Raw genomic sequence first — 13100 nt, 5'->3', positions numbered from 1 at the left:
TTTGGTTTCAGGATAGCTATCACTTTCGTTTCTCGCCATATTTTTGGGAGAGTATTCGTGTTTACTATATTGTTGGCCAGTTTTGCGATCCAGCTGATACTCTGGGGTCCAAGATTTTTGAGAAACTCTGGTAGAATTTCATCCGTTCCAGCTGCTTTTCTGTTTTTTATATTTTTTAGAGCGTTATAGACCTCTTCAACAGAGAAATCTGACATGAGTGCCGACTTTTCTTCGCATTTCCTTAACTCCTCTGCGAGTTCTTTTCTTACTTCTATTTTTGCGGTTTAATATTAGAAGTTTTGAAAAGAATATTCGCGATGTCATTGGCTGCAATACCTCCAACTTTCTTTGAAGGTTGCGCAGCGCCAAGCTTTCGCAAGAGAGACCAGCTTTTCCTGCTTGAGTGTGTGTAATCCATTTCTTCCATAGCAGCTATCCATCTATTTCTTCTTTCTTCGTCTAGTAGTGCCATTAACCGGTTTGCTGTTACCTCATTCCCAGATTGATCGTATTCATGTAATAATAAGTCGCACTCTTTGCTCCAGCATGGTATGTAGTTTTGTCTATGTCCTCTAGGTATCGCTNGGTATGTAATTTTGTCTATGTCCTCTAGGTATCGCTAGAGCAGCTGCTTTTTTTATTAGTTTCCTGAATCTTGAGTAGTTTTCTGGAGTATGAGGAATTCGGTTTATATTCTCATCCATGCATTTGGTGTAAACCTCCCATCTCGCTTTTCGTAGGTTCCATCTGGGCATTTCAGGTTTATTGATCCTTGGAAAATTGACACCNATCACTTATAATAATGAAATTTTCAAACCAATTAACATGTATGATCACAATTAATGATAAACTTATTGCGTAATCCAAATAGGGCGCACAATTTATTACACCTATATATATATATATATTTAAATCTATCTATGCGTCGTAGTCGTGTTCGTTGGAACTAGGTACGTCGAAGCAAAACGAAAAGAAAACAAAAGAACAACCGAAAAATACACCACCTCAGGTGAACGTCGAAACGAAACAGAACGCAATATCGGTAATCCATATTCGGCGGCGGCCTTATCTCAGTGTCAAGGGCGGGGTGGCGACCGATGACAACCGATTGTCATATTAATAGCTGGACGGCTGATATCGAGAGAGACACGGGTGAGCGCCAGCCTAGAGCAAAAGGCGGTNTCCTCAGGTGTACCCCGAAAACGAAACAGAAAGCAATATCGGTAATCCATATTCGGCGGCGGCCTTATCTCGGTGTCAAGGGCGGGGTGACGACCGATGACAACCGATTGTCATATTAATAGCTGGACGGCTGATATCGAGAGAGACACGGGTGAGCGCCAGCCTAGAGCAAAAGGCGGTGCCGTGTCAAACTTTATACATATATAAAAACTTGATGCTTCAAACAAATAAAATTCAACTATTATTGAAAATTTATTTATAAATCTTAACATTGGAAATGGAAATAACTAATTATAACCTGGGATTCTTAGAGTTCAAAACAAATCTGATTTTGCTATAGGAAGTTACACACACTTCTATTCATCACGGTTTAATTTGTTAAATTGTTAAAGTATATAAAATCGAGGTTTTTAAAAAAAAAATTTTATTTATTTAAATTAAAAGTTCATTATTAATAACAATGTCAAAGTATAGCATTAGTGATAATGATGATATAATGTCTTGCTATATTAAATGTAAGAAAAATAAAAGAGCAGCAGCAAGGTTAATTTTTAATATTTTAGCTTCGATGCGAAGCTGAAAAGGTATTGGTTTTACTAAGATGTGTTTTTTTTTGTGTTGTTACCACTTTTTCTCAGCTCTCACCGAACGGATTTCTTTCAACGATACGTCAAAAGATCACAAATCGTATCTAGTCGAAGACATTACCCTTAAAAATTGAAAAAATTTCCCTCGTTCCCCGTAAATGGGGGAAACCTCCAAAAAAATTACAAATTTAAAAATAGCTAATTTTCGAAATTTAATAAAAACTGCCGTAACTTTTTCAAAAATGAACATATCAATATATTTTTTTTTTTTATAGATGCATGATATCATTACCTATCATTTAATATATTTTAAAATATCCATTTAACAAACTTAAAATTAAAGGTTGTACAAACTACGGTACACTAATCGTACATGCCCATCAGAGTCTACGTTTTGTCAAGTTTATAAGAACATGTCGATGTTTGGCAGCTTTAATCGCTAAAAATGTAGGGTTAAGACACTTTCAACTGTACAAAATTCTACCTTAGTTTTAGCTTATCTTAAAACTAATCCAAATAGTTCATTAAGATCTGTGGCAGGTAATTCAACTAAAAAGTAAAACATGAAATTAAGACATGTAAATTTGATTTATTTATTTTAGAAATATTGGGATTATCTTACAGTACTGTTCAATGTATTTGTAAAAGGTACAAATACCATCCATATAAATCGACAAATGTCCAACAATTGCTAACCAGTGATTATAAAAGGCGATTAGAATTTGTTTTTCATATTATGGTAAATTTGGAGGATAAACCAAATTTTTTATCACGGATATTGTGGACTGATGAGTCAAAATTTTGTAATAATGGTGTTGTCAATCATCACAATAGCCATTATTGGAGTGACACCAATCCTCACTTAACAATTGAGAGTAAAAGTCAGTTTCGGTGGAATATTAATGTTTGGTGTGGTGTGATTGATAATAAGCTTATTGGACCTTATTTTTTTGAAGAAAATTTAAATGCTACTAGATATTTGAATTTTCTGAAAAATGATTTACCAGTTTTGCTGGAAGACTTACCATTNATTATGTCAAAACAAAGTAAAAACAATGTATTATCGGTGTGCGTGATAGCCGATAAGTAGTTCCATTCGGGTATTCTAAGAAAGCGCGATAAAAATAGCAATACGAATGTCACCATATGGGGACGCCAGGCGTTGATGGGTTAACAATTGAGAGTAAAAGTCAGTTTCGGTGGAATATTAATGTTTGATGTGGTGTGATTGATAATAAGCTTATTTGGACCTATTTTTTTGAAGAAAATTTAAATGCTACTAGATATTTGAATTTTTTGCAAAATGATATACCAGTTTTGCTGGAAGACTTACCATTGGAAATGAGGCAGCATATTATATGGCAACAAGATGCTGCACCAGCTCATAACGCCAAAATTGTTCAACAATATTTGAATACAATTTATTACAATGGCAATTGGATTGGAACAAATAGCCCTGTTGTGAAATGGCCACCACGGTCACCAGATTTAACTGTACTAGATTTTTACTTGTGGAGTTATTTGAAAAATGAAGTGTTCAGAGAGCAGCAGCAATTTTCTTCAAAAGAAGAATTAAAACTTAAAATAACCGAAGTTTGTTTAAATATTCCACAAAATGTCATTAAAAGAGCAACTAATAATGAAGTAAAAAGAAGATTGGAACTCTGCTTTAACACTGATGGGCAACATTTTCAACATTTGTAAATAATTAAAATAAAGTAATTAATAACATAAATGCAACAGTTCATTAATTTTGATTATTAATTAACTCCGGGATAGCAACCACTATCACCTAAAAATTTAAATAATAATAATTAATTAGATGATAAATAAAGAAACGTCTAATTGTGTTTAAACCATCACATAATTTTTTTAATTTGATATTCACTTTTACCCAGTGTAGCCAGACGTTGAAAAATAAGGCTAGACTATTAATGCATTGAGAAACCAAGGAAACAATGTAGAATCTACATTTTACCATCTACATTGTAGATGGTAAAATTATTTATTTATCCTATTAACTATTCAATTTTTTCTTATAATTCAGTTCAAAATTCTATTATACATCTAGTATGTATACCTAGTAAAATACCTAATAAACTTAATGGTATACATGTATATTTTTTTAAAAATCTGATCATTTACCAGCTCACGGAGGGGGATTCAAAATAGCAACTTTTCTACAAAAAATTAAATTTTGAAAATGTTCCAGAAATAATGACACTTAATAAATTGTAGAAATAATAAGTCTCGAATGATAATTACTTGGATGCAGCAATTTATACGATTAACAATAATTATTTGTTTATAAATGTAATTTACATATTTTTTATATATACTCACTATGTCTATGCATTCTGAAGAAGATTTAATTAAAAATTACAGTTGTTGGTTGACAATATGTCATTTCTGTTGATCTTCAACAAAGCTATTATCTAACTAAATCTGATATGAATGTAGGGTACAATTAAATTTTTAAAAAGTAAATAATAATTTTATAAGTCATATTTTCTTTTTATTAAAATGTCAATATTTTAAAAGTTACATAATTGTTCTTTTTTTAAATCTTTATTTAAACATTTTTTATCTTTGACAAATATTCTTGTTTTTTTCGTTTTGTAAAACATTTAAAAGATTTAACTAAATTTTTTTTATAAAACTTGTTTGATTGTAGATTCCTTTACTGTGGCATATTTCGGTAGGATTACCTAGGCGTGGTTACAAGGGGAGACAGGCCATCGTCTTCCCATAATTAAAATTACATTCTAAAAACTGTTGTCTTTCAGAAAAATAGTTATCGTTTTTACAGAAATAGAAAATGCTACTACCTGGGGATCTATTTTTTAATCATTTGTTCAAGAACGTATTCGTTCAATTTTTATTTTATGCATTGTATAGGTTTGTATGACGAACGTTGTTCATGAACACGTTCGGACCGTATGAAATATTGAAGGGACGATCGTTTAGAACAAAGGTTCCAAAAGTGGTCTATATCGATCCCCTGGGGTCGATTTTGACCAGCAAGGGGTCCATGTCAACGAAAAAGAAAATTGAGGGTGCATCATGTTTAAATAGGGGTCCACGAGAGTTAAAAGTCAAAAATGCGTGTCGTCATTTTCACGAAAAATATCTGTGCGACGATGCGAACGATAACGATTATTATAAGGAACATTGTCAATAACGACTAACGGAGTTGAATGTGAATATCGGAATATTACGATAAGATTAAATTACTCATTACAGTTGATGATTACACATTCAATCGTTTATTTTTAGATAATTATGGCTGAATTTAAAAAGAAATGTAGGCAATATAGCATTGACTATTTGTAGAGTTGTTAAAATACGGTATTTTATTTTTTTGTTGTATAATATCGTATAATACTGTATAATACCGTATAAATCCTTGTGGCGCCTTAAAATTTGGGAAAAAATAAACTTTAGAGTGATTATTTTTCATAAAACGCAATAAATAAATGAGTACTTACTGAAAAAGCCTTTAGCAAAATTGATGAAAACAAAATGTTCAGGGAGTAATTAGTTAAAGTATTGAACTAAGATATTTCTCTATCCAGAATTCCTGTCTAGAGGATGATTTAGTATCAACTAAGTACCAACTATAGTCAATTTGCAACCAGAAACCACCCATGATTCCTGAGAAGTCTGCTTTTTTAAACAAGTGTAAATACACAATTGGAATTTTACCACATTAAAAACTTAAAATTTTTAATAACATAATAAATAAAATAATAAAACTCACTTTTTCTTAACAAAAAAAAATCCTATCCTTTAAATAAACTATTAAAAAATTATAAATATGGCATCTTACTATTAATCTTAAAATTGATAATTGTATTAACATTTGTTACCTTAAAAAAAATAACTTAAGCACCTTATCGATTATAAATTTTAGTATCACAGAGTACTAAGAATTAATTTTTATAAAGTATGAAATATTTTATAATCTTAATTTGTATATGTCATGACATTATCAAATAGTTCATCTGTTTCATTCTCGTTTTTGCTTTGATGGACGACCCATCTTAGTTCGTAATTTGCAAATAATACTTTAAACTTAAACAATTTAAATCACAAAACAAAATACTTTTACCACAGAATAGATTCACCTGTTCTGTGCTTTTATTTTCTTCCATTTGAACCGACATGCGTTGGCGCTTAAAATGTGACAAGATTATTGTGTGGTAATACTAAAAACATACTGAGACCACGGTTATACCGTACACAAGTCAATTGCTTTTGTTTGTTATGATAACCATGTTTCCCTGGCGGATCTGACAACTAATTATGTTTTAAAAATGTATCTATTAATCTACAATAATATTCACGATTATAGATACATTTAAATCTAATAATGCAATCCATCTATATCATTAATTACAATTGCGTATATCAATTAAAATTAAATCCAAAAGAATATAAATGTTGATAAAGCATTTTTTTTTTTTTTTTGATACAGCTGGTATAAAATAATTTTATACGCGTGTATCATACCGTATAATACACATGTATAATACCGACTCACATCTCTAATTATTTGAAGTTCGGCTTCATTCCATCATTGCCGGACAAAAACCTACCTATGTGTCTTTTATGTAATAAAGTTTTAAGCAACGACGCTATGAAACCGTCTAAACTAGAAGATCATCTGAAAAGATGTCACCCTGAAAAAACACGTAAAGATTTAACATACTTTCAAACACTGAAAGAAAAATTTCAGAAGAGACCCACTCTGGATGGTATGTTTGCTGCCACGTCAAAAAAAGACGATGATGGCTTGCGGGCGTCTTACAATATCTCACTGCTCATAGCAAAATCAGGTAAGCCTTATACTATCGGGGAACAACTAATTTTGCCAGCCATTGAAGAGGTCTTAAAAACTGTTTTACACAGTTCTAAATGTGATATACTCAAAAAAATTCCTTTGAGCAACAATACAGTTCAAAGACGTATTGATGAAATGAGTCATGATGTTGAAAGTTACTTGTTTAATTATTTGCAAACAACCTATTTCTCAATACAACTAGATGAATCAACTTTGCCTGGTAATGAAGCACTATTATTAGCATATGTTCGTTTTGTTATGAACCAAGAAATCCATGAAGAACTGCTCTTCGCAAGAACTTTGACTACAGATACAAAAAGTGAATCCATATTCAATGTTTTTGAAAGATTATTTCACGGAAAAAGCGATTCCTTTAACAAATATAATATCAGTAGCAACAGATGGAGCACTTGCCATGGTTGGGCGCTATCGTGGTTTTTCAAGTCATTTAAAACAATATGTACCCGAGCTTTTACAATACACTGCGTCATCCATCGACAACATTTAGTTGCTAAAAATCTAAGTGCCAGATTACATCAATCTCTTCAATTAATCATAAACGCAGTAAACAAAATTTGGAGTAACGCATTGAATTCTAGATTATTTGCACAGTTATGTGAAGAAAATGACGAACATTTTCATCGATTACTCCTTCACACTGAAAGTACGGTGGCTATCAAAAGGATTATGTTTGACAAGATTTTTTTCACTTTTTTAGAGTTTTTGGACGATAAAGATCCTATATTAAAAGAAAATTTGAACCAAAAAAAGCAAGACATTGCTTATTTAACAGATTTATTTGCTAAATTTAATGAAGTTAACTTGCAGTTACAAGGTGAAAATCTAAATTTAATAAAGACAAAATCAATTATTGCAGCTGTTCTGGTTAGAATTAATTTAATGAAGCAAAACATTGGACGACGTGAATTTTCTCAGTTTCCCAAATTGTCACATATGAAATGTCAGGATGATGACGTTTCAGCCTTCGTTCAACATTTAAATGTCCTTCACGCTGACTTTAAAATTAGATTTGAGGATATTTTGACAATGAAAATACCACAATGGATTATTAATACATACAGTGACATTGAAGAATCGGATATCGTATTACAAGAAGAACTGATTGGAATAAGTACTAACGAAGAACTTAAGGTACAATTTAAAAATGGGTATCAGCAATTTTGGCTTCAGAGAGACATACCTGTTACTTATCCTGCTTTATGGAGTATCGCAAGAAAGTNCTGACAAGATTTTTTTCACTTTTTGAGACTTTTTTAGAGTTTTTGGACGATAAAGATCCTATATTAAAAGAAAATTTGAACCAAAAAAAGCAAGACATTGCTTATTTAACAGATTTATTTGCTAAATTTAATGAAGTTAACTTGCAGTTACAAGGTGAAAATCTAAATTTAATAAAGACAAAATCAATTATTGCAGCTGTTCTGGTTAGAATTAATTTAATGAAGCAAAACATTGGACGACGTGAATTTTCTCAGTTTCCCAAATTGTCACATATGAAATGTCAGGATGATGACGTTTCAGCCTTCGTTCAACATTTAAATGTCCTTCACGCTGACTTTAAAATTAGATTTGAGGATATTTTGACAATGAAAATACCACAATGGATTATTAATACATACAGTGACATTGAAGAATCGGATATCGTATTACAAGAAGAACTGATTGGAATAAGTACTAACGAAGAACTTAAGGTACAATTTAAAAATGGGTATCAGCAATTTTGGCTTCAGAGAGACATACCTGTTACTTATCCTGCTTTATGGAGTATCGCAAGAAAGTTGTTGATAGCTTTTCCGTCATCATACTGCGTAGAAAAGGGTTTTAGCACAGTTGTCAATCTTACAAAAAAAAGAAATAGATTGGAAATCACTGATAGAGGAGATTTGAGGTTAAACCTGACTAATTTGAAGCCAAATATTGAACATATTGACCCTATACCTAATAAAACAATGGAATCCGTTGATTTCGACGATTCAAAAGTAGGCCATCTGCTTGACAAACCAGGAAACGAGGATTACATGCAAACATAACCTATGTTGACAACATGAAATCAATCAAGGATTGCTGTAGAAGTGTAATTTAAATTAATTCAGTTGAGTATGCCGAAAAATTATGTAAGTTCGTCTTAACATTACATTTATAATTTATATTATACATTTTATGTATAGATAGATGCAATTTCATTAATAGTTATTGATATAAACGTATTAATATAAAGACATTCATGTAATATTTAACTGCAATTGGCTCAATTTGACATTGAGACAATGTCGTATTTAGGTTTATTTTGAGGTAGATTGGCGTTTTTAAGATCTTATTAGCTTCTCTGGTTTAATNTAGCACAGTTGTCAATCTTACAAAAAAAAGAAATATATTGGAAATCACTGATAGAGGAGATTTGAAGTTAAACCTGACTAATTTGAAGCCAAATATTGAACATATTGACCCTATACCTAATAAAACAATGGAATCCGTTAATTTCGACGATTCAAAAGTAGGCCATCTGCTTGACAAACCAGGAAACGAGGATTACATGCAAACATAACCTATGTTGACAACATGAAATCAATCAAGGATTGCTGTAGAAGTGTAATTTAAATTAATTCAGTTGAGTATGCCGAAAAATTATGTAAGTTCGTCTTAACATTACATTTATAATTTATATTATACATTTTATGTATAGATAGATGCAATTTCATTAATAGTTATTGATATAAACGTATTAATATAAAGACATTCATGTAATATTTAACTGCAATTGGCTCAATTTGACATTGAGACAATGTCGTATTTAGGTTTATTTTGAGGTAGATTGGCGTTTTTAAGATCTTATTAGCTTCTCTGGTTTAATTAATTAATTACATTAAATTTGTTTAATCACGCATTTGAATGAATTTCTCATTATTCATAGACCCCGATTTAAAACGTTTTTTGGTAGTATGCAAAAAAATGTACATTGAAAAAATCATGATGCGTCAAACAGTGTACTGTAGAATTGAATATCATACTTAGAAAATAAAGTTAAACGGTCTAAAAATAATAAGTTATTAAATATGTGATACTAACAGCTATTCTGATAAATGTGAAAAAATAATTTAGAACTCAATTTAAATTTAAGTAATGAATTCAATTTATTAACTTTATTTAAATTAATTTATATTTAATATTGTGTTTGCTACAGATGTTCAAAATGCTGTCCTTATACATTTTAAGTATAATCTTAATTTTAAATCAGTTTAATGAATATTTTTGAATACTAATAATTATTTTTATAATAATAATTATTATTATGTATTAACCTTGTTGCAGCTCTCTTATTTTTCTTACTTTCGATGAAGCAAGATCTATTATTTATTTTTTCTTCATTATTGTAAAACATCTTTAATATTTTAATTATTAATAGGTAAATTAAAATAAAATAAAACTAATTAATAAAAAAAATAACTTAAAAATATGTAAAATATAAAGTTTGCTATTGAATGTGACTAAGTAATGAATTTATAAAAAATAAACTGTAGTTTACTTTAAAACTAAAAGATAAATCTATAAAAGCGTTAAAGAGTTCCAATCTGACTATGTGTTACACATTCAGATTTTATTTTCTTTAGATTATTGTATTATGTGAAGTCAATCTGAAAACCTTAAAATTGAAAATAGTATTATAAGTCTATACCTAAATAGTTTTGTAAATAACATAGTAGATAGAAACTTATAAGAATATTCTTATTTTTCTAGTAGTTAAATTATAAAAATAAGCGTTTTGTTCCTGGAATCCTTTTGTTATTATATTGGTAATGTTATTATTATTATTTTTTTTGATAATACATTAAAAAGTAACCCATGAAAATTCGTTTTTTAGTTAATTTAATGATTGTTTCTTTTTATTGTTACTACTAGAAAAACATGTTAATTAGAAGCACAAGTCCTCATCTACATGCATAATTTTTTCAGAGTGCCGCAAGGAGCCCAATGTACTTAAAATTCCTTAAAACAATAAATAAAAAATTGCTATTAAAATTATTATCAATTAGAAGAACTTGTGTTACATACTTTTATTTTCTTGTGCTGTAGAAATAGTCTGGTTGACCTGACTAGTAGTTTCATTGTTAATAAAATTAGATGGCCAACATTTTGGAATGGGATACAACATCTTGTGTTGGGTTTTTCGGTCAGTTGTACAGCATCGAATCTAAATATTTTCAAGAATGATTTATGCATGTAATTTATAAATAAGAAGATTACTATAAAATAAAAAGTGGACCTATAAAAGGTCACTCTATAACCATAAAAATGGAGTTATATCAAACAAGTCATAGAGGACTTGAATTGATTGTTTATTCATGGAGGACTACTTAAAAAAATATTTAATAAGATATTGGTTGCAAAATTTTGGTTAAATATATCCTGTAGGTAAACCCTGACATTGGAAAGATTTTAAAAGATTGCAAGGATGGATTTAAGCAGATGTTATGTTCAAGCTTTAATAAGGGTTAATAGCCTATGTATGATCATAATATACGTATAATTTTATAATTAAATTATTAAACATTATACTTATTATAAAGTATATCAGGTCAATCTATACATGTATACAAGAAAAATATACTTAAAAACATTTACCTCGCCATTTTTTGTCCAATACGCATATCTAGATTTTGCTTTCTTAATAATATTAAAATCATCCATGTTTTCTATTTTAATATTTTTAATAATTTCTTGAAAATTTGAATGTTGCGCACACCACCATTCAGAGCAGATTTTCTGGTGAAGAACCAATAATATTTTAAATGTACATACATTCATATACGTTTCACATTTTTATGTATAATTTATTTACATACATATGTACATATGTTTATAATTTTCTAACAATCAAGCCAGCAATCAATGTTAATATAAAGTAATAATGAGAATTAATACACAATACATTGTTTGTATATTTATAACATTATTACATTATGTAAAATTTTTTTATAAAATATTGTTTATGTAACCCAACTAAGATTTGTAATTACTAATAGATATTTAATCATTTAACACAATTCCAAAGTTAATTTCTACTTTTGGCTTTTATTTACTATGAACATAGGTATTAACTTAAAAATATAATAACTCAAAAAGTTTGAACAGAAAATAAGACACATTCAAAAATACATGTATATTAAAGTGTTTAATTGTATATTATGAGTAACAGATAGAAATTATAAGTGAAAAATTAACTATACATTTTAATTAATAAATACATTTTTCTACAATCAAACAAGTTTTGGATCATAGATGTTTACAAAATATTAAATTAACTATTTTTCATGACTTAAAATAAAAAAATTTTAGTTAAATCCTTTAAATGTTTTACAAAACGAAAACAAAACAAGAATATTTGTCAAAGATAAAAAATGTTTAAATAAAGATTTAAAAAAAAGAACAATTATGTAACTTTTAAAATATTGACATTTTAATAAAAAGAAAATATGACTTATAAGATTATTATTTACTTTTTAAAAATTTAATTGTACCCTACATTCATATCAGATTTAGTTAGATAATAGCTTTGTTGAAGATCAACAGAAATGACATATTGTCAACCAACAACTGTAATTTTTAATTAAATCTTCTTCAGAATGCATAGACATAGTGAGTATATATAAAAAATATGTAAATTACATTTATAAACAAATAATTATTGTTAATCGTATAAATTGCTGCATCCAAGTAATTATCATTCGAGACTTATTATTTCTACAATTTATTAAGTGTCATTATTTCTGGAACATTTTCAAAATTCAATTATTTGTAGAAAAGTTGCCATTTTGAATCCCCCTCTATGAGCTGGTAAAGGGTCAGATTTTCAAAAAAATATATACCATTAAGTTAATTAGGTATTTTACTAGATGTACGTATACTAGAATTTTGATATTACTATTTTGAAAAAAATAAATAAAGAAATAAAGAGTACAATTAAATGAAGGTTTAACCTTTGTAAATAGTAAATCACTTAATGGAAATAAAAAATGCAAGTATATGAGTATTTCAAAAATATTTAAAAAAAAATTAAATTAAAGTTTGTTTAAATATTGATAGTGATTTTATAAAAATGCGAATATGAAAAACTTGAAATTTTGAACACTATTAACAACTTTTATATAATTAATTACTGTATTAAAAGAATTATTTTCATCTCCTAATTAAAAAAAAAAAAAATTGATTTGTCATGTTATTGTAACTATCTCTTCAATTATTATTTATTATAATACTGCAGACATTTTTTTCCTTTTGCCCAACTAAGAATATTTTCAAAGGAGAGCTGTGAAACACCAGTTAATGAATTTTTCTTAATACTTGAGTCTATGACAGAATTTATTTAATACATGATTTCATGCAGAATTTGAGTAATGACATAGAAAATCATGTACCAAAAAAATTTTACAAACTGACATTTCGACAAACCTTCATGAAAAAATTATAAG

The 13100-nt window shown here is 28.7% G+C and overlaps 1 pseudogene; it reads left to right on the top strand.

Moving 5' to 3' along the window:
- Positions 1-5051: 5051 nt before the first annotated feature.
- On the top strand, positions 5052-8663 carry LOC126898332 (zinc finger BED domain-containing protein 5-like; annotated as a pseudogene).
- The last annotated feature ends 4437 nt before the right edge of the window (positions 8664-13100 follow it).

Source organism: Daktulosphaira vitifoliae, unplaced genomic scaffold (genome assembly GCF_025091365.1).
Source record: "Daktulosphaira vitifoliae isolate Bord-2020 unplaced genomic scaffold, ASM2509136v1 Scaffold_2, whole genome shotgun sequence".
Lineage (NCBI taxonomy): Eukaryota > Metazoa > Arthropoda > Insecta > Hemiptera > Phylloxeridae > Daktulosphaira > Daktulosphaira vitifoliae.
The sequence above is the reverse complement of the archived record's forward strand: the minus strand, read 5'-3'. Positions and strand labels throughout refer to the sequence as shown.